Source organism: Pleurodeles waltl, chromosome 4_1 (genome assembly GCF_031143425.1).
Source record: "Pleurodeles waltl isolate 20211129_DDA chromosome 4_1, aPleWal1.hap1.20221129, whole genome shotgun sequence".
NCBI classification, from domain to species: domain Eukaryota; kingdom Metazoa; phylum Chordata; class Amphibia; order Caudata; family Salamandridae; genus Pleurodeles; species Pleurodeles waltl.
In genome coordinates, this window is record NC_090442.1 from 799,928,663 (window position 1) to 799,951,788 (window position 23,126).

Consider the following 23,126-nt stretch of genomic DNA (forward strand, 5'->3'; position numbering starts at 1 on the left):
TTAATATGTTCTGGCTATAATGGGGTTTGTCACTTTACCACATGGAATATTTCTGGGCAACAAAATAAACTAACAGCCCCAGATTGGCAAAATATTACTTCCACCTTGCACATAATAGTTCTCCATGAAACCTGGCCTGTGGAACCTACCCATGTCAGAGGTTTTTCTACCCTTTATACTACTGTTACTCTGTCACCATCAGGCCGTGCTAAAAGGTGGTTTGCACTTCTTAGTTTCAAATTTCTTATCTGTCATTATTAGAAGGTCTATTAGAAGGGCTACAACCATTTCCCCTTATCACTAGTTTGTGTTTTTGTCTTTTGGGGATGGGTCAGACTTAGTAATAGTTAATTTTTAAAATAATGGTTTTGATTCCTCCAGCAGTGATGTTATTTCTGTTCTTGATGTGGACCTCTGTGTTTTTTCTGTCAATTAATTTGATTGTCCAATCTTATTGGGTGGTGATTTTAATGTGCAAAAATGTCCCCTCCCGGCGAGGCATGTCTGTTGTATTACTATCAACAAAGGGAGGGACTGGGAGATTAGTTGGTCCAGTGTACGGTCTCCCAATTAACTGAACATACAAAAAAGGTGTACACTGTTCCAAATGGAAAAATATAATCACTAGGGGAACATTAAAGTTCAGGAGCAAGAGCCCTCACACATCCGAGAGGATGTCATGCTTCATCATCGGGTAGCTCCTCGTCAGACCGGCGCTGCAATGTCTGACGGGCTCCCCGTAAGGGGGCTCTTTGCCGGAGATCTTTTAGGTAGCAGCCGTGGTAGCGGACACTACAAGACCTGGTGTTGCGGTCAGGCGCTAATCCTGGCAGGAGAGTGAAAGCTAAATTGGTTCCCAGTCTTAATAGGAGCGATTCAATTTAATTAATCAATGGAATAAGACCGGGACCAAGATTAAAAACAGAAGGAAAGTGTAAAACGAGGAATAATGCTCAACCACTTTCTGCATGGTGCTGGAGCTTAAGGAGATTATCGTCAGGCTCCTTGGACATGGTCAACATGTTTCGCGTACAGTGGTCTAACAAGATCCTATGACGCTTCTTCAGGACCAATTCATAATAAGACTTCTCCTGTCTATATTACCGAAAGTTTGCAAAAATGTCAAACAAATCATATAGTCACTTACATTGAAGTTCACTAATTGTCAGAAACCTCTAATGGTCGCCCATCCCTTGGTACATGGGGGGCCCCTTGGGAAGTAGCATGCCGAAAGCGGTCACTATTTGTGGATGACGGCAGTCTGCAGGGGAACCTACCCTGACGTGCTCTCCCGAAAACTTGTGAATGTGGGTGTTGCACACTTTGCACAGAATGACAATCAAAAGTCTCTAAATTCTTGTTTAAGTATGATTGTTTGTCAGGGAACTGTAATACACTGAATTGTGAGCAGACATTATTTTATTGGTAGGGGTGCTAACACTACACTCAACCACATGTTAATTACTTCCACTGGGAAGCAATTTAGTTCTAATTTTGGGGTTATTGAAACTGTGTGAGTGACTCTAATCCAATTGTCATATCTGTGTCGTTTGATGCTGAAAGCTCTATGGCAGTAAACGCTAGTCAGGGATTGACCCCTTGTAAGTGATACAGAAGCCACTAATGCAACAAAGTTTCATTATTGTTTGGGTAGTCAGGTGGACCATGTTGGAATGACTCATGCTTTTGAAACTCTTGTTAAGTCAGTTAGTTATTTATTGACACAACCTTTCAGACCTAGGTTTTCTAAGAGACACTGTTGGTTTGATCACTAGTGCACCCAGGCATCCAAGACGTTACGGATTGCTTTGCACAGCTCCCCAAAAGATTATTCTGTGATTAAGCATCTATAGAAGAAATACAGTGTGATGTTAGCCTCTAGGAAAAAGATGCTCAGGGAAGAGGTTTTGCTAAAGTTCGTACAGGCAGCAGAGACCAATGATGCTGTTCTGTTTTGGAGTATGAATAATGCCTGTTTTCTAAAAAAAATGATTCAAAAACGGAATTAACTTCATTTGTCCCTCTTCAGGGCTGGGTTGATCATTTTGCAGAGATATTTAGGGGCATATTTATACTCTGTTTGCGCCGGAATTGCGTTGTTTTTTTTTACGCAATTCCGACACAAAACTAACTCCATATTTATACTTTGGCGTTAGACGCGTCTAGCGCCAAAGTCCATGGAGTTTGCGTCATTTTTTAGCGTGGACACCTACTTTGCGTTAATGATATGCAAGGTAGGCGTTCCCGTCTAAAAAATTGACTCCGAGGCATGTGCGCCGTATTTACACTCCCGGGCAAAATTCACGCCCGGGAGTGGGCGGGTCAAACAAAATGACGTACGGCCGCTTTTGCGCCGTTTTTTTGCGCCTGCTCAGGGCAGGCGTTAAGGGACCTGTGGGCTCGGAAGGAGCCCAGAGGTGCCCTGCCATGCCACCAGGGACCCCCCCTGTCACCCTTGCCCACCCCAGGAGGACGCCTAAGGATGGAGGGACCCATCCCAGGGACATTAAGGTAAGTTCAGGTAAGTATTTTTTTTATTTTTTTTTGTGGCATAGGGGGGCCTGATTTGTGCCCCCCTACATGCCACTATGCCCAATGACCATGTCCAGGGGACAGAAGTCCCCTGGGCATGGCCATTGGGCAAGGGGGCATGACTCCGGTCTTTGCTAAGACAGGAGTCATTTCTATGGGGGTTGGGAGTCGAAAAAAATTGCGCAAATCGGGTTGAGGCGAAAAATTTGCCTCAGCCTGACTTGCCCCATTTTTTGGCGACCAAGCTCCATATCCCCCTACGCCGGCGCTGCCTGGTGTACGTCGTTTTTTTTCACGCACACCAGGCAGCGCCGGCGGCTAACGCCGGCTAACGTCATTGAATAAATACGGCGCCCGCATGGCGCTTCAGAATGGCGTTAGCCGGCGCTAATTTTTTTGACGCAAAACTGCGTTAGCGCAGTTTTGCGTCAAAAAGTATAAATATGGCCCTTAATTCCCACCATAAGCATTGTTTCTGAGTGTGGCCATTTGGCCCCTGTGGCTGAACGTAAGCTTGCTAAACTAGCCAGGAGTAGGTCCCATGTATTAACTCTGAATGAGGTACTCCTTGCTATAGAAAGTAGGGCCAGGAGTAAAGCTCAAGGGCCTGACAAGGTGCTGGTCGATACATTTACAGTAGTGCTATGGGTGAGGTATGGACCACCATTTTAACTCATGGGTTTAATGCGACAGCTGAAGGTTTGATATATTCTAGCTGGGATGATTCCATCATGGTGCCCATTTTTAAGAAAGGTGTTAGATCTGATGATAAGTGCTACTACCCCATATCCCTTCTAGATTCGTCAGCAAAGTTTTTGGGTAGGGTTCTTCTGCAGAGATTTAGACAAGTGAACCGCTGATAATTCTCTTCTTTCAGAGGCCGAGTCTGAATGCAGGAGGGGGCTGGGGACAGTGGAGCAGTGTGTAAATTTAGCCCAACTTATCGGCAAAGACACTAAGGCCCTCATTACAACCCTGGCGGTAAATCCCGCTTTCTGCTGTGCAGACTACTGCCAACATACCGCTTCAGCAGGTATTACGACCAACAGTTCGGAATCCGCCACAATACAGACACCCACACAAGTCGGCCACACCAAAGGTCAGTGATAAACTGGCAATACCATAACCGATACCGTCACACCAACAGGAATACGCCCACACTATCACGACCCACGAATCAACGCAGCGGTCTTTCAGCTGTGGAAATCCATTGGCTGTACACACCGCCACGCTCAAAATACACACACACTTACAAAACACAACCACATTGGACAATTCGAAAAACACACACCTGATACACAAACACACACCACACCCACACACCCAATCCAATATAAAGCACCCACCACATCACCCACAAACCCTTACAACCAAAAATTTGAAAGAAGGCCAGAGAGAGCGAGACTACCTAAAACAACACCAGCATCCACAGACACACAGTACCATCACTTACACAATATCCACGCACCTCAAACAACACACACCAACACATCCCCTCACACATCACAACAGACACCACCTCACACATCACCCACACCGCATCATGGCACCTCAAAGACACCACAGGTTCAATGAGGAGGAGCTCAGGGTCATGGTGGAGGAAATCTTCAAGGGTAGAGCCACAGCTATTCAGATCACAGGCGCAGCACACCTCCATTGTAAGGAAGATGGCGCTATGGTGCAGAATTGTCGACAGGGTTAACGCAGTGGGACAGCATCCAAGAACACAGGATGACATCAGGAAGAGGTGGAATGACCTACGGGGGAAGGTGCGTTCCTTGGTATCCAGACACCAGATTGCTGTACAGAGGACTGGCGGTGGACCCCCACCTCCTCCCCCACAACTATCAACATGGGAGGAGCAAGTCTTGGCAATACTGCATCCTGAGGGCCTCGCAGGAGTAGCAGGAGGACTGGACTCTGGTAAGACATATCTTTACTACTTTATCACCCACACCCTACCTTCATGCCATCACATACCGCCACCCTTACCCTCACACCCATCACCCCAACAACCCACAGATACCCCACTAACACAACCCACACATCCCAAAACCAGGACTGCATGTAACACTAATGCATGGACACCCATCACCAAAGCATGTCCAGTACAGAGACTCACTCATGCCCAAAATCACCAATCACACAAGGACCAAGCAAATAATACAAGCACAGGAGTAGAGGGTCACACACCCATTGCACAAGATGGCACACACAGATACAATACCTATGCATTTACACCCCAACAGGACCCATACCCAACGTCACCGGACAGGAGGCTAGACATATCCAGTCCCCCCACAGAAGAGACCCACAGTGATGACAGCAGCTCTGCACGCCTGGATCAAGATGACCAGCCTGGCCCATCAGGGACCTCGGGACAGTTGGTTCTCCTGACACAGTCGCAAACCACCACTGAACCTCCCCCCTCAGGAAACACCACCACAGCGGGCCCATCCCTCTGTCCCCAGGACATGTCAATTAGCAGTGTGTCCACCACTACAGGGAACCCAGGCAACCCCACTAACACAGGACGATCAGGGATCTGGGGGCAGTGGGCACACGGTTCAGGGGACAGAGGCACAGGATAACAGGGAAGCTGGGAGGACTGCTGTGCGACAGGGGGAGGACAGGCCCAGGGAACCCACTCTCCACAAGGCACTCTCCAACATCATGGGAGCTTACCACCATTCCCAGGAGGCCATGGGCATGGTACTGGGCAAGTTTCAGGAGACCCAGCGGCTGCAGGAGGAACAGTACCTCGGGATCAGGGAGGACTTGAAGTCCATCAACACCACCCTGGTCACCATTGCAGGGGTGCTGGTAGACCGTCTCAAGACCAGGAGGGACACAGTGGCACACCAACGGGCCCCTGACACTAGCCTGGACGATGAACAGCCCTCCACCACTGCCGGTGCTAGTGGACAGGAGGCACTGCCATAGGAACAACAGGACACTAGCACCCCACCCGCTGCAGATGGAGACCACCCCACAAACTGTCCCTGAGATCCAGGAACAAGACAGAGAACATTGCCAAGACCACCGCCAGGAAAAAAGACACCCCTGAATGTCACCCTTCTGTCCCACTATGTCACCCTGCCAATCCTTAAACTGCCATTGCTCCACTTTCCCTGCCCCTTTGGACAATGCACCTGTGAAACAAATAGACAGGACTCTGCCATGGACATACCTCCACCATCACTCCAGTCCATTTTACAACCCCCTCTTCTTATTTGCACAGGAATAAACACACTTCAATCACTAAACAATCTGGAGTCAGTCTGTGCATTCACAAATGAGTAATTGCAATATCTATGGAATATAGCAATGTCAATTTACTTGTTCACATACCAATGTAACACAGCTGTAGGCCAGGAGTAAACATAGCAGAGGGCACAAAGTGGGACCCAGATCTGTTTAATGGAAAGGCAATGTGACAAGTCAGTGTCCATAAATGGAGTGAAAATGACAGACTTAATCTAGCTCCAACAACAGTATGAGATGTGGGAAGCAGTTACATCTTCTTACCTGTGTCTCACTGGAAGTACTGCAAGATGATGTTGTTTCGGTTATCAATATCCTCTTCTTCTGCCTCCTCTTCCTCACTGTCCACAGGCTCCACAGCTGCCACGAGACCACCATCTGGCCCATCCTCCTTCAGAAAAGGCACCTGCTGTCGCAAAGCCAGGTTGTGCAGCATGCAGCAGGCCACGATTATCTGGCACACCTTCTTCGGTGAGTAGTATAGGGAACAACCTGTCAGATGGAGGCACCCGAATCTGGCCTTCAGGAGGCCGAAGGTGCATTCTATTATCCTCCTTGTTCGCCCATGTGCCTCATTGTAACGTTCCTCTGCACTTGTCCTGGCAATCCTCACTGGGGTCAGTAGCCATGAGAGGTTGGGGTAACCAGAGTCACCTGCAAATGTCGAGTGACACACACTAGCCCTTAGGGACAACCCCATACCCAGATACCTATGTCAACTGTATTGGGACCTTGGCCTCACCTATTAGCCACACACGGTGCCTCAGGAGTTGGCCCGTCACATAAGGGATGCTGCTATTCCTAAAAATGTAAGCATCATGCACAGAGCCAGGATACTTGACATTCACATGGGAGATGTACTGGTCTGCCAAACACACCATCTGCACATTCATCAAATGGTAGATTTTCCATTTTCTGTACACCTGTTCATTCCTGCGGGAGGTACAAATGCCACATGTGTACCATCAATGGCACCAATGATGTTGGGAATATGTCCCAGGGCATAGAAGTCACCTTTCACTGTGGGAAAATCCTCCACCTGAGGGAAAACGATGTAGCTGCGCATGTGTTTCAGCAGGGCAGACAACACTCTGGACAACACGTTAGAGAACATTGGCTGGGACATCCCCGATGCCATGGCCACTGTTGTTTGAAAAGACCCACTGGACAGGAAATGGAGTACAGACAGGACCTGCACTAGAGGGGGATCCCTGTGGGATATCGGATAGCTGACATCAGGTCTGGCTCCAACTGGGCACACAGTTCCTGGATTGTTGCACGATCAAGTCTGTATGTGATTATGATGTGTCTCTCTTCCATTGTCGACAGGTCCACCAGGGGTCTGTCCACCGGAGGATGCCGCCATCTCATCACCTGCCCCAGCAGACATGCCCTTTGGAGGAGAACAGCGAGCAGAGAGTCATACAACACTGAGGTATCACAATGTGTTCTATTGCAGAAACATTAGTAATCTGCAAAGTGCTGGTATCTGTCTGTATTCCTGGCCTAGATAGGTGTGACTCAGTTTTCATTCATCCCATGTGGCCCCCTGAAATGGCAGCTGCCTGACCTGTAAGGTGGGACAAGGGGATATGAGGTAACTGTGCTGGCATTGTTCACCGTCGCGGTGGGCTGTTGAAGACCGCAGCGCAATTCTGCATTGGTTAACATTGGGCCCTATGGGTCCCAGGAGCCAATGACGATGTACGACGGGGGTGACGGTACGCACCGCTGTGAACGTGACCGCCATTTTCTGTCTGTTTCCTCACTTGATACCTGACCTTCAACAGGAGAGGACCTACACTGCAAGTGCTGCTGTGACCTGTGCCTGGAAGCGACAATGGCTACAGTGTCTGGGGAAAGGGCCGCTGCCTTCACTTCGGAGGAGTTGGAGAAACTAGTGGATGGGTCCTCTCCCAGTACACGCAACTGTACGGTCCTCCAAACAAACAGGTGAATACACTGTGAGCATGCTGTATAGGCAATGCCTTCTTTGAGTGGTGTGGATGGAAGATAGATGGGGGGGGCTGAGGCCTGCATGTGCGGATGGTGAGTGTATGTGCGTCAGGGCATGGGTGGGAACTGGTGGGAAATGAGTATGACGGTCCGGACGGGTGAGTAATTTTCCTTTCCCCCTGTACCATTCCTCTAGGTCAGCGCCCACCAGAAGAAGGGTATTTGGCGTGCCATCACCAAGGACGTCCAGACCCTCGGGGTCGACTACAGATGGAGTACCCACTGCTGTAAAAGATGGGAGGACCTCCACCGCTGGAGCAAGAAGATGGCGGAGGCCCAGCTGGGGATGGTCTCCCAACGTGGAAGGGGTGCCCGTCGCACCATGACCCTCCTGATGTCCCGGATCCTTTTCGGGGGCATATCCGGAGTTGGATGGGCGGTTGAGGGCATCACAGCAGCCACAAGTGGGTGAGTACACTCTCATTCAGCTTACTCTGCGTGCATTACGAGGTGTCTGGGTGGGGGATATGGGCAGTGGGGTCCCCTAGGCCAGGGCGAACTTGGTAGGCAAGGTCCCTTGTGAGGCAGGCTATGTGGCACCCCATCCCCACTAGTGGTGAGAGCCATCTACACCTAGTCAGGCTCCTGTGACTTCCAGGTGTGCAGCAATTTGGCTTAGGCCTCGTACTCCATGGTCAGGTGAATTTTCTAGGAACTGTTAGTGCATGGCGTAGTGCTGAGGGCTGCTCCCTGTGTGTTGTGTCTGCCAGCGGTAGTGGTGTTGCATGCACTGAACATGTATTTCTTCTGTTTCCCCCCCCCTTTTTGTGGTCTTCCTGTTCTTGTGTGCAGTAGCATCATCAGGTGGAGGAGCAGTGGCACCGGAGCAGGATGGAGCTGCAACCCACTTGGCCCTGGAGGGTGAAGCAACGGAGTCTGAAGCCACCAGTGGGACGGAGGGCGAGGGGAGCTCCACGGCGGGGACAGAAGCATACACAGTGACAGAGACTCCTCCTCTGATGGGAGCTCCCTTGCAGTGGCGGGCACCTCTGTGCCCACTGCATCAACAGGTACAGCTGCCACCCCCCTCACAGCACCGCCCTCCCAGCAGCCCCTCAGTGTGTGTCCTGTGCCCGCTCACCCAGGAGGGTGGGCATCTCCTTTGCCCCAGGCAGCTCAGGCCTTGCCCCAGTCAGCCCTGCTGCCCTCAGTGAGGAGGCTATTGACCTCCTGAGATCCCTCACTGTGGGGCAATCTACCATTTTGAATGCCATCCAGGGTGTTGAGAGGCATTTGCAACAAACAAATGCATACCTGGAGGGCATTCATTCTGGGCAGGTGGCCCAAAAGAGAACATTTCAGGCTCTGGCCTCAGCACAAATGGCAGCCATTGTCCCTGTGTCCATCCTCCCCCCTCCAACTTCCTCCACCCAGACCCAATCCCCTGTACCTCAGCACACCATCAGACCAGCATGCACACTTATCAACACACAAGAGTGGACATGGCAAACATAAGCACCACACATCCCACAGGCACTCACACAAGCACCATCCCCATGCATACACTGCAACATCGACTGCCTCCACTGTGTCCCCCTCCTCCACATCCTCCTCCTCGATCCCTATCTCATCTACACTCACACCTGCATGCACTACATCCTCAGCCACTACCTCCATCACCAGCACGCCCATCACCACACACCACTCACGTGCAATCACCACCCCCACTACCATTCACACATCCCCAGTGTCCTCTCCCAGTGTGTCTGTGAGCCCTCCTCCCAAAGTACATAAACGCAGACACACACCCACCCAACAGCCATCCACCTCAGGACAGCCTCCAGCCCATGCACCTTCACTCAAATTCAGCAGACGTACACTTCCTACAACCACTACCTCTTCCTCCACTCCCAAATCCCCTCCATCTTCCCGTCCCAGTGTGTCTAAAAAACTCTTCCTGGCTAACATTGACCTCTTCCCTACACCTCCTCCCCCCATCCTTCCCCTAGGGCCAGGGTTTCCAGGTCCCAGCCCAGCACCTCAGCCACCAAATCCCCAGGCACAGTGGTGCCAGCGACTTCAGGGTCATCGAGTGCGCCACCCATCAGGGCTGCCGGTTTGCCACGTAGTGAGGCCAAGGACATTCCGCCACCTGCCAAGGTGAAAAAGGTGCCCACATCCCAGAGGGAGAAGCCGCACCTACCAGCCACCAAGGGCTCAGCAAAAACAAAAGGGGATAGTGGCAAGACAACTGCGGCACCATCAAAGGTGGGGAAGGGACAAAAGCACAAAAGCAGGTCAGGAGAGGGCATGGTGGCACCAACTGCGGGACCAGTGTCACACCTTCTGTCCACGACCACCCCAACCTGTATGGTGGCGAACACCGCAAGCTGCCCCGCCACCACAACCGCCACCTGCACCGCCACCTGCACAGCCACCTGCACCACCACCTGCACTGCCACCTGCACAGCCACCGGCATGTATACAGCTTCAGCGACAGTCCCCTGCCTCTTCAACAGTGGGCAGCTGTCCGAGGCTGCTGGAGATGTCCTGCTGTGTCCCTCAGCAGGTGCTGACCCATGCAGCACCGCCAGCACCACCACCACAGAGACCACAAACCAGCCCGCAACGTGCTCGGACAGTGGCACCACCGCTGACATGGCTACCATCCCCAGTGGTCAGTCGTCCGAGGCTGGAGGAGAGTTTCTGGACCCTGGCCAGCTTCCATGAGGCATGACTTCCATCACTGTTTGCACCTGCCGGTGGAATGAGAAGCCGCAGCAGTGTGGGGTATGCCGCTGCCTCCATGGAGTATCATGCTACCTGTACCTCGGCAATCTCGTGGCACACACATCCATGTGAGGGAATTGTACTGGCCACACTGCACGTGGAGTACTCTGGGCACCATGCCCCCCTCAGAACCAGTGGAGAGATACATCCACTAACTCAGTACTTGGCAGGATGAAGCACTCTGGGCACCAGGCCCCCTCCAGAACCAGTGGAGAGATACATCTACTACCTCAGTCCTTGGCAGGATGAAGCTCTCTGGGCACCAGGCCTCCTCCAGAACCAGTGGAGATTGACATCCACTACCTCAGTCCTTGGCAGGATGAAGCACTCTGGGCACCAGGCCCCCTCCAGAACCAGTGGAGATTGACATCCATTTGAGAGACTGTGGCTTTGCACTCCCCAGGATAAAGCAGTGGGCAACCCACCCACTGGAGAGACTTGAGAGACTGTGGCTTTGCACTTCCCAGGATAAAGCAGTGGGCAAACCACCCACTGGAGAGACTTGAGAGACTGTGGCTTTGCACTCCCCAGGACACAGCAATGGGCATAGAGCCCCCTCGTACAGGAGTGGCGTCGTGCGTTCATCTGGCTGAGGTGCCCCCCTCCCACTTCCCCTGAGGTGCCTGTATATTTTCGATCTTATGCCCCAGCAGTGTTCTCTCCGTTTCCAGTCAGGTATCTAGTGTGGGCTCCGCCCATGCATTTTAGGACCAGTGGTCCACCTACAATGATTGGTACACTATCCGGACTTGTGTAGTTGGTGTACATATTTGTATATACTGAATTTTGATTTTTGACTATTAGATTTTTCATGATTACAATAGTTTCAATCATTTCCTTTTGTGATTGCGTTCTTACAGGGGGTGAGGGGGTGTATATTTAATGTTGCTGCATGTATTTGTGTGTATGTTGTTGTGAGTGAGGGTGGGGGTATTGCGTGTTGCGTGTGTGTGTGTCACTTTCTTTCAACTCCCCCCTCCCCTGTGTTGTAGGTGGAGTACTCACCGTGGTCGTCGACGGCGTCTGTCCTGCTCCTGATAAAGCAGGAGGATGGGCAGCATTGGTAACACCTGTAGTTCGGGCTCCATGGCGTCCTGGTTCCTCGTTGGGTGTCGAGGAGTGAGTGGTTTCCCTTCTGTGTACTGTTTCCGCCGTGCTTTTTATAGCATTGGTTCCACCCCGGAAAAGGTGGTGGATAGGCGTGTTAAAATACAGTGGTTGGTACCTTGTCCTCCGCCTGTCTGTTGGCGGTTACCACCGCGGTGTTTGTTTCTACCACCGTGGCGGTCAGAGTGTTAAAGTGGCTGTCTATGTCGGCGGTTTCCGCCATGGTCGCGATTCCATTTTTTTTTTCGCCGGCCTGTTGGCGGTATTACCGCTGCTTTAACACCGACTGCCAGGGTTGTAATGAGGGCCTAAGTCTAAGTCAAGCACGCTCCACTTGCACTTCACTGATCTGAGCAGCGCCTTTGAACTGGTGGATCATTGGCGCAAACTGTTCCCACTAGAAGTCCCCAAGAACATCATCTTTTGCCTGTCTCGTCTGTATGAGAACCTATCTGCCAAGGTTTATTAAGGCCCCAATAGGGAATTCTCACCATCGTTTGAAATCAGGAGGGAAGTTAGGCAGAGCTGTGTCTTGGCCCCATTCCTTATAAATGGAAAAAGAGGAATGGTGCCCTGTGGACTCTGCATGCCAATGTGCCTGTAGTTGACACTCGTTCGATGTCAGTGCTTTTGTAAATCAACAATGCTGCCCTGATGTCTGGGACTGCAGTTGATTTGCAGACTCTGTTGGAAACCTTTGCTGACTTCATGGAGGCTAGGAAATTAAAGATTTATATAACTAAAACATTCACGAAGTCCTGTGGGAATCACATCCAGAAGTGAAGGACATTTTGTCTTGAGAGATCCTGCAGGAAACTGGACTATTAGTTGGGTGGCCTGCACAAGTAATAGGTTCACAATTGTCCTTACTGGTAACCAAACACCCCATTGTAGCACTGTACTCTTGCAGGGTAATGAAGCTGAGCAGTCCAAGGCCAATTCATAGGAGGGGGTGTGGTCTAGTAATCACCTTTCACTGGCACACAATAATAACACTCAATAAATGTTTGTCCAGTCAGTACTTTTTCTTTAGAAAAAAAAGAGAAGTACATTTATTACACATACACTACTAAATACTATGCAATAATTTACAAATATATACATTGGCAGATGGAAGGTACCATATATGATATAGTGTAACCAGTATTGACCCCCCAAAGGGGACTCGCAAATGTCACAATTATGTATTGAAATAAAACACACTTAGATATCTTCAGTAGAAGCGATTGTCATTATTGCAGCTATTGGTGAGTCAGCTGTGCTGGTGCCGCTTGATCAGAGTGCAGCCTTCGACACAGTGTCTCACACTATTCTGCTGTATAGATAGATGGTCTTAAAGGCCTGGCATTAGCATGGCTCAGCTCCTTCCTACAGGGACGCTCATTCCAGGTTTTCCCTACTGATGCCAAAGCCAGCCCACAAGCTCTATCTTTTGGTGGCCCACAAGGTTCAATCCTTAGCCCACTTTGTTCCATCTTGATGTCCGCCCTTTAGCGGAAGGAGTGGAGAGTTGTAGTCAGTCATTATTCAGCTGGACTGATGATACTCAGATAATTTTTTTCGTGTTTCCATCAGTCACAACTCCCCTCTGATCTTTTCCTAGGCTTAAGTCGAATTGCTCAGTGGATGAACATGAATATGCTTAAACTTAATGGCGATATTAGAAATGGGGACTATAGTTGGCAGTCGGTTTGCACCCTGTCCAAGTAGGGACCCTCACTCTAGTCAGGATAAGGGAGATATCCGCTCAGATAACCCCTGCTCACCCTCTTGGTAGCTTGGCACGAGCAGTCAGGCTTATCTCAGAAGCAATGTGTATTTACACATAACATACAGTAACAAACAAACACACTACAAAAGGACACCACACCAGTTTTAGAAAAATAGCCAATATTTATCTATATAAACAAGACCAAATACAATATAAATCTAACATACAGTAATAAAAATATGAATTCTGCAAGAGTTACTCAAAAATCAGTTCCTTGAAGTCGATAGCTCCACCTGGGGCTATCACGGTGTCATGATCAACAAAGCCAACAGTTCAGGCCAGCCGTAGCATCGCGGGCCAGCTACGGTGTCGGTAAGACCCGCAAACAGAACCTTTGGAATTGCAGGGCATCGTGATCCTCGCGGTGATCTCCAGAGGGCGGCGTCGCTGGCGTCTCTGGCATTGCGGTGTCAGTTCCGGAGTTGGTATGGGGGTCGTTGGGTCCTTGAAATTACACACATTGCAGATCGAACTCTGGGCTGATGAAGTCAGGAGTGCTGCCGTGGATGGTGTTGGTGCTGCGTTGAGAAGCGGGACGATACGATGTGCGGTGCCCACAGGTCACGGTGACGGCAGCAGCTCGGTGATGCCATCCAGCCGCTTCGGTAAGACCTGGGCTGAGGTGTGAAGTGGAGCGGTGCGAGGTGTGGAGTCACCAGGTCATGGTGGAGGCAGCAGCGTTCTCGTTGCTGAAGTGCTGTCGTCGGTAAGTCCAAATCAGCAGTGCTGGACAGGATGTGCTTCGTGACCCTCACGAGCAGTGCCATAGGCTACGTTCAGGCAGGATGCCTAGTGACAACACTGGAGTCAATGATGCTGGCGTCGATGGACCGGGTCTGTGGCACAGTGAAGTCGTCCAATGATGGCATCAGTGGTACCCGGGTCGCAGTGCAAAGTGGGGCAGTGCAGCTCCATGCAGCATCGGTAGATCACGGTGCAGGACAGCGGCTTTGTTGGCAGCATCGCAATGGTTTCTCCTCTTGAACACCACAAAACACACAGTTCCCCGTGCTGCAGGTCAAGGAAACTGAAGTCTTTGATGACCCTGAGACTTCCAACAGGAGGCAAGCTCTACTCCAAGCCCTTGGAGAACTTACTCAAGTATGACACACATCACAGTTCACCCTTTGTGCTCTTTTCAGGCAGAAGCAGCAACTGCAGGCCAGTTCAGCAAAACAACACAGCAAAGGGACAATACACCTCCCTCAGATGTTCAGCTGTTCTGTTGGGCAGAGGTTCCTCTTGATTCCAGAAAGATTCTAAAAGTCTGGGGGGTTGGGCCCTCTTCTTCTACCCTTTTCTGCCTTTGATGTTGACAAACTTCAAAGCAATTTCTCAAGTGTTTGCAAGATCCTTCCTTGTTCGGGCCAGGCCCCAGACACATACCAGAGGGTTGAAGACTGCATTGTATAAGGGCAGGCACAGTCCTTTCAGGTGCAAGCGACCACTCCTCCCTCCACTCTAGCTCATGTGGCTCATCTGGATATGCAGGCTACACCCCAGCTCCCTTTGTGTCACTGTCTAATGGAAACGTGTAAACAGTTCAACTGTCAAACTGACCAAGACAGGGGACCCACAAACAGGCAGAGTCACAGCATGGTTTAAGCACTTCTAAAAGTGGCATTTTCAAACTCACAATCCAAAAACCACCTTTACTAAAAGATGTTTTTTTAAATTGTGAGTTCAGAGAACCTAAATTCCATATTTTTACCTGCTCTCAAAGGGAACTACACCTTAAAGTGATTTAAGGCAGCCCCTATGTTAACCTAGGAGAGAGATAGCCTTAGCAACAGTGAAGCTGAGGTTTGGCATTATTTCACTGTTAGGACATGTAAAACACACCAGTACATGTCCTACCTTTTAAATACACTGCACCCTGCCCATGGGGCTATCAAGGCTCTACCATAGGGGTGCCTTACATGTACAAAAAGGGAAGGCTTGGGCCTGGCAAGTGGGTGCACTTGCCAGGTTGAATTGTGAGTTTAAAAATGCACACACAGACACTGCAGTGGCAGGTCTGAGCCATGTTTACAGGGCTACTTATGTGGGTGGCACAATCAGTGCTGCAGGCCCACTAGTAGCATTTGATTTACAGACCCTTGACACCTCTGATGCACTTTACTAGGGACTTACTAGTAAATCAAATATGCCAATTATGGATAAACCAATCAACAGTACAATTTACCTGGGTAGCAGTTGCACTTTAGCACTGATCAGCAGTGGTAAAGTGCGCAGAGACAATAAACCAGCAAAAAAAGAGTCCAGCAAACCATAAAAAACAGGAGGTCAGATGGCAAAAAGACAAGAGAGACACGCCAAAAAGCTGCCAGGTCTAACAGGCGATACGATGGAGATTGTGGTCTTAGGCAAGGACCATTCATTATGGGGACCTCAGCATTGGCCGTCCTCTCTTTGGCCTCTTCCTAGTCCTATGTCACAAGTCAAATACTTAGGTTTCTTGTTAGATGACACATTATCTATGCAGCCCCAAGTAACTAAAGTTAACTATACCTGCTTTTTGGTGTTCAAATTACTCAGGAAAATATGCTGAATGCTCTCTTTTTCTGCCTTAAGAACTGTGATTTTGGCACTGGTACTGTCCCGTCTAGACTATGGTAACATTCTGACCTTACATTTGGAAGGAGAAAATGTAGAGAAAGACAAGGGGCAATAACACTTGTTCTGCTATTCTGTGCTCACCTGGTAAAAAATATACCTCATTAGCATGGGTAGGCCTAATGCCCGCAGCAGGAAATACAACATGGAAACATCACATTTTTACATTGAAAACTGATGCGTTTTTTGGAAAGTGCCTAGCTGTGGATTTTGTCCTCTAGCTCAGCCGGCACCTAGGGAAACCTACCAAACCTGTGCATTTTTAAAAACTAGACACCTAGGGAAATCCAAGATGGGGTGACTTGTGGGGCTCTCACCAGGATCTGTTACCCAGAATCCTTTGCAAACCTCAACATTTGGTCAAAAAAACACTTTCTCTGCACATTTTGGTGATGGAAAGTTCTGGAATCTAAGAGGAGCCTTCCACCCAGCATTCCCCCAAGTCTCCCAATAAAAATGATACCTCACTTGTGTGGGTGGCTCAGGTGGCTACAACAGAAAAAGACCAAAAACCTGTAGAGACTGGGGGAATAGCACAGTGAGTTGATAAGCACATATTTTTCTTTTATACATCTTTAGACTGACTCTGCTTTGCGGACCCTCACAAGTGAGGAATCATTTTACTTGGGAGACTGACAGGAATGCTGGGTCGTAGGAAATTTGTGCCGGAGCGGTGATCCTACAAAGAAAAGTGAGTAAAATATGCTTTTTTAAGCAACTTTTGAGGTTTGCAGTGGGTAAGTAATTGTTGAGGGATCCACACAGGCCACACCTCCCTGGACTCCTACGGATGTCTAGTTTTAAAAAATGTCTGGGTTTTGGTAGGTTTCCATAGATGAAGGCTGCACCTGGGACCAAAAACGTAGGTGCCCCCCCAAGCACAGGTAGTTTTGTAATAGATCATTATGATGTGTCCATGTACTTCTGTGATGTTCCAAACAGTAAAATTGTGAAAAGAAACAAACTTGGGGTATGTTAAAAAGACCCTTCACCCACCAACCAAGTTGGTGGCATGCTTCATCATTGGGGTCCTACCCGAAACACCTAGCATGTCACGGGTGTGCTGCGACTCCTGATTACAGCAGAGCAGGTTTTGTCATTTTTACCACACACACTGGTTGGATTTGGCATGAGGGTGAGTGATGGTTCAGTAGATCAAATGTTATTAACAAGAGATTTCACAAAAATGAAATTTACTGTTAATAACTGAAAGGCCAAAAAACTGAACTAACGACTCACAGCTTGTGAGCTGTAAAGCCACAACAAGGCACCAAACACTTTACAGTCCATTCACACACTTTTCATACATGACATGCACAAGACCATTCACGCCACCAGCCATGGGCCTAGCACATTACAACACTCACATCGACAGACAGCGCCATTGAAGAGCCCATAACTTTAATCCGCCCACTGCCTGATACAGCAATCACACTAGCTGATGAGAGTGTGTGGACTGCTGTTTGGGTGGTACTGCCAGCCAAGCGCCACTCCACGCACACCGTCAGCTGAGTGCCACCCCACACAAACCACCAGCCAAGCGCCACCCCATGCACATCGCCAGCCAAGCGTCACTTCACACACAGAGCCAGCCAAGCACCACCCCACGCACACTGCCAGCCAGGCGCCACCCCATGCACACCACCAGCCAAGCGCCCCCCCACTCACACTGCCAGTCAAGTGTCACTCCACACACACACCGCAGCCAAGTACCACTACATGCACACCACCATCACTTTTTTTTGTTTTTAAACAACAAAGAAACCACTGACTAATTATAAATAAGTACAAAACTACAAACACAAAAGCTCTAACTGAATACATGACAGTAACGTCAACCGTGAAACTGAACATATGAAAATATAAAACTGCAGTTTATGCTCACAGTAGTTTCCAGTAATTCTTCTGTGTGTGGTAACACCTGAAGCAGCCAGCCACACACAGCCCAGGCTTTGAAGGACAGTCTGGGCAGTACATCCGGCTCGCCCTCCGGATACCTTTTCAGGCACAGACTTTAAATTTCTTAACGGGGAAGTCTTTTTTGTGAGTGGGAGGAATGTGATCAGGAAAGTGGCGATCTTTCAATCTAGCCACATCCTCCACCATTGCTTCTCTAGTAACTCTTGCCTGTTCCACCACAATAAGGCTCTCTATCACTGACTCTTGAAATTGAACAAATTTCATCCTTGGCTCAGGGGAACAATCCTTGAACACAATAAATGCATTAAAAGTTGTCAAATGAAACAAGTGGATGGCCAAATTTGTATACCACACGTAAGACTTACGAAGAGTGCAAGGTTCCAACCTGTGATCTACTCTATCAACACCACCCATGTGCTTATTGTAGTCCAAAATGCACGTAGGTTTGTGCACTTCCACAACCTAACCCCAGTCACTGGGGAAGTACTCTCATCATGGATGGTAGTTTGCATGTACACATTCCTCCTGTCTGCAAATTTCAGAGCTTGCAGCTCATTATTACGCAAGGCACTGCACTGTCCCCTCCCACGGTTTTCACAGACAAGCTCCCTTGGATAGCCCTTCCGGTTAGAACTGATTGTGCCACAATCAACAGTGTCCACTCTGTACAATTAACTTGAACATCTGCACCCCAGTGTAGAAGTTATCTAAGTGCAAATGGTGACCTTTGTTGAACAGTCGTCTACTAAGTTCCCACTCAATTTTCTCACGAACTCCGAAAGTGGGCGGACAACCAGTGGGGTCAATACTGGAATCTCTACCAGTATAGGCTCGGAAATTATACACATATTCTGTACTACTTTCTGACAGCATATACAAATTAATTCCATACTGTGCCCTCTTGCTAGGAATGTACTGCTTAAAAACCAAACGCCCCCTGAACAGGACCAAAGACTCGTGCATTTTGCCTGGAAAATACAACTCTGAAAACCGATCTACAAGATGATAAAGGACAGGTCTAATCTTAAATAGATGGTCACAATCAGGGTGATCTCGTGGCAAGGCTAAAGCGTTGTCAACAGAATGCAGCATCTGAAGAAGAAGTAAATACCGATTATGAGTCATGGTTGCAAGAAATATAGTTGTTGCCATCAATGCACTAGTAGACCAATAAGAAGCTAGTGACAGCTTCCTTATCAACCCCATCATAAAAGTCAAACCCAAGGACATTTTCATCTCTTTCAGATTAGTGGGAATACACTAGGTAGCTTTAGACTGAGGCTTAAGTCTGGCAGCGTTGTCCCACAAATACTGCTCTGCATACAAATTAGTCGATTCAACAATCTCTTCCAAAAATACATCATCCATAAGCAACTCAAAGAAATTGACAGGCAAAACGTTTTTCGTATTTACTCTACACCCTGGGAGACCAGTAAAGGCAGGCAACTGTGGCTGCTCCATGTTTGGGGCAACCCAGGTGTCCGGTCTTCCAATGGGAAACTTTACAGCCCCAGGCTGCTGCACTATTGGCACATTAGTTTCCTCCTCCAAAACAGACCCTTCACATGCACTCAGAGTGGCTTCCTCATCAGAAGAATCCTCTCAGATAGAAAACTCACTGCCAGAATCTCTCACTTCCTCCTCTGCCTCAGATGCAGAGTCAGTCTCATAATCATGGATTCTGTCTCCCTTGGGGCAGATGAGCCCACAACAATAGGCTGATCTGCTCCCAAGAGGGGCAGAAATGGGCAACAGTTCTGCGCCCTGTTTGGGGGGACAACCCTTGCTAAATGGGGCGCCCCCCCCAAAAAAAACAAAGGTGGGAAAAAATCCCTGGCATCTTGGTGGCTTCTGCCCCCCTTGGGGGCAGATAGGTCTAAAAAAAATTAAATTGGCATCACTAATGTGAGGGGCCACCCCCAACACAAAACACACACACAAGATCCCTGCTGCCTAAGTGGATTCTGCCCCCCCTTGGAGGCAGATGGGCCTAAAAAAATAGGTCAATCTGCTCCCAAAGAGGGTCGAAATGGCCAACAGTTATGTCACCTCTTTGGGGGGGCGACCCTTGCTAAAGGGGGCGCACCCCAACACAAAAAAAACAAGAAAAAAAATCCCTGGCATCTAAACAAATAGACTGATCTGCCCCCAAGGGCCATCAGTAATGTGCCATCAGTAATGTGCCCCCTTTGGGGGGCCAACCGTTACCAAGGGGGCCTCCCCCTTTCCACCAAGATCCCTGGTGCTTAAGTGGATTCTGCCCATCCCCACCGGGGACAGATGGGCCTAAAAAAAATCGGCGGATCTGCTCCCAACGGGGTCAGACATCGCCAACAGTTCTGTGCCCCCTTTGGGGGGGCAACCCTTACTAAAAGGGGTGCCTCCCCAACACAAACAAACAAACCTTAGACAAATCTCTGCCATCCTGGTGGCTTCTGCCTCCTTGGGGACAGAAAGACCTAAAGAAAATATGCTGGTCTGCCCCCAAGAGGGGCAGAAATGGCCAACACTAATGTACCCCTTTTGGGCGGGTCAACCTTGCCCAAGGTGTACCCCCCAGACACAAAAAACACACACACAACAGAATCCCTGGAGCCTAGTCAGTTTTGCCCCCCCCCCCCCCCCCCTCCGGGGCGAGATCAGGAAAATACATGGTCGATCTAGCCCCAGGGGGGGCCAAAACATATAAAAAAATGCCCCCTGGGGCAGCGAGCCTTGCCTAAGGGGTTGCTGCCCTAAAACATTATCATAAATATACTCCCTGGTGTCAAGTGGGTTTTGACCCCCCTTGGGGCAGATCAACCAAAAAAGGCCAATCTGCCTCCAGGGTGGGCCAAAACACAGATATATTTATGAACCCAGGGGAGCGACCCTTGCCTAAGGGGTTGCTCTCCAAAATGAACTACAAAAATCATCCCTGGTTTCTAGTTGTGGATTCCTGCTCCACGATTGCAGGCCTCTCCAGCGATCGTGGAGCAGGAATCCATTGAAAACAGGCACAGGGGGAAAGAAAAGCCTCTTTCCTTTCCCCCTGTGTCTGGTTTCCCCCAAAAAAATCCCCCAAAGAGAAGGACTCACCTCTGTTGGGTCCTCTCTCTCTCTCTCTCTCCACTTGCTTTCAGCGCGTCCCGGGCAGCATTTGATGACGTTGGTGAGTTGTGAGCGTGCTGACGTCATCAGATTGCCCAGGGTGGAAGGGGAATCGATTCCCCTTCCATCCCTGATGGGGGGGGGGTGGATTGGAGGCCCGGGGGAAGCCTGGGCCAGTTGCAGGACAAGCTAGTCTCGTCCTCAGCACACGGCGACTGTGGCTGCTGGGAAGACCAGCTCGTCCAAGGCACCCGAGGGGTTAATGGAAAGGTTAGCACTGCATCTCGGCGACTAACTTTTCAATGTCTGGTTTTATTTAGGAAAGTTGAATCCTCAGGTCATATCCTACATTTCCCAAGCAATTTCTGTTTTCATTTCTTTACGTTCATAAGATCTGAGAAAGATTTTTCACATAAATATGTGGTGGGGAAAGGAACTAAAGCCATAAGGGCCTCTCATCTCTCGATAGCCTCTCTGTCACGTGTAATTACATTGTTTTATAGCACGTCTCATACCAGTGTAGGATGTCGGAGCATTTTACAGGGAAATACAAGGTGTAGGATTCAGAAGTCATCCATACAGGTTGGCATTTTCTAAGAATGCTTGGTGTGGAGAAACACAAACTTAGGATTCACAACACACCACAGTGGTTAGCATTGACTTTAATAATAAGAATGCATTTCTACGCAAGCAAACCTTTGTTAGCAGCATAAGCAAAGTGAAAGTCTGGAAAAAAACAACTTTCTAATTTGTACCATGCATTTTGCATGCAGCTCTTTAATGGCACTTCATAGCTCACTGTGCAGAGCAAAAGAATCTCTGTGACAAAAGAAGTAACCCACTGTGCTATGCACACAAAATACTGTTCTTTGCATGATATATGTTCTTTGTAGCAGGCATTTTAACCATCTGCGCTACCTCTGAGCCAAAACTAAGACTGCCATTAGACAAAGCTCCCATCTCTCTCCAGCAGGTACATTAATCACTTGACTTGTATTGAACTTTTATTTTTGCCTGAAAGCTGCTGGATGTACAAGGAACTTTGCAGTACTTTTAAAACTGCTGCACAAAGAAAGTAATAGATGTAAAAACATGCACATGTTTGTCAGAGGCCCCAGCTGGAGAAGTGCCTTCCTCCCAGCTAGGGTCTGTGGATGTATGTCAATGTATGCCATGATATGTGCCAGCATAACAATGTACTCGCTTTGCTATTGTCGATCCCACCTGACATGACCTCCCCTTCAACTCCGAGCCAGAAGCACGTTGTCAAGCAGGCCCTTCGACTCAGACCTGAAGCAACTGATTGACAGATCACAGGTGGGGTGACATGTAGCCCCTAGGCAAACACGTCAAACAGGAAAGATCCAGATCAATTCCTCAGATAGGTGGCAGCACCATAAAGGTCCTAGGAAATTGGCCCCCAACAAAACACATTCTGCCAGAGGGGTGCATGTTCCCAAACACCAGAAAGTTAGATGCTATGGAGGTTAGGAACACATGGGCAATCAGAACACAGCACAAACACCACACGCAGTGATCACATGTTCACAATGCAGGACATCTGGATATGTTACCTACTGGCCCACACTATATACACCCAAGGTCGAGACCCACCTGCACAATTTATCTGAAGGTCGGATTAATGGCCTCATGACTAGGCCCAGATTCGTTTTTTCAAAGAATGCTTTCAATCATTTTATTGCACCTCAAGCAATGTATAGAAAGATCCTCAAAACTTTGTAACTTGAGGGACAGTCACCAGACCCAGACTCTGTGCTGCACTTTCCTGACTGAGCATTTAATTATGCAGATTGTTCATGCTTCCACAGACTCCTCTTATCATTCATTCATTTAAAGTAAAACTGCATTTGAACAACATAACTTTGCATTACAACCATATACTTGGCCCCTACAGAGTATTTAATTACCAATAATACTTTTAACCACATTTAGGCCCTCATAAATGACACCATCGACGTAGCCCTCATTGGGCACATCACGCCCAGCTATAGAGCAAAAGCTCCAGCCATAGGAGTTCTCGGAAACCGGAAAGAAATTCCAAGAGATGTGATAGTTTTGA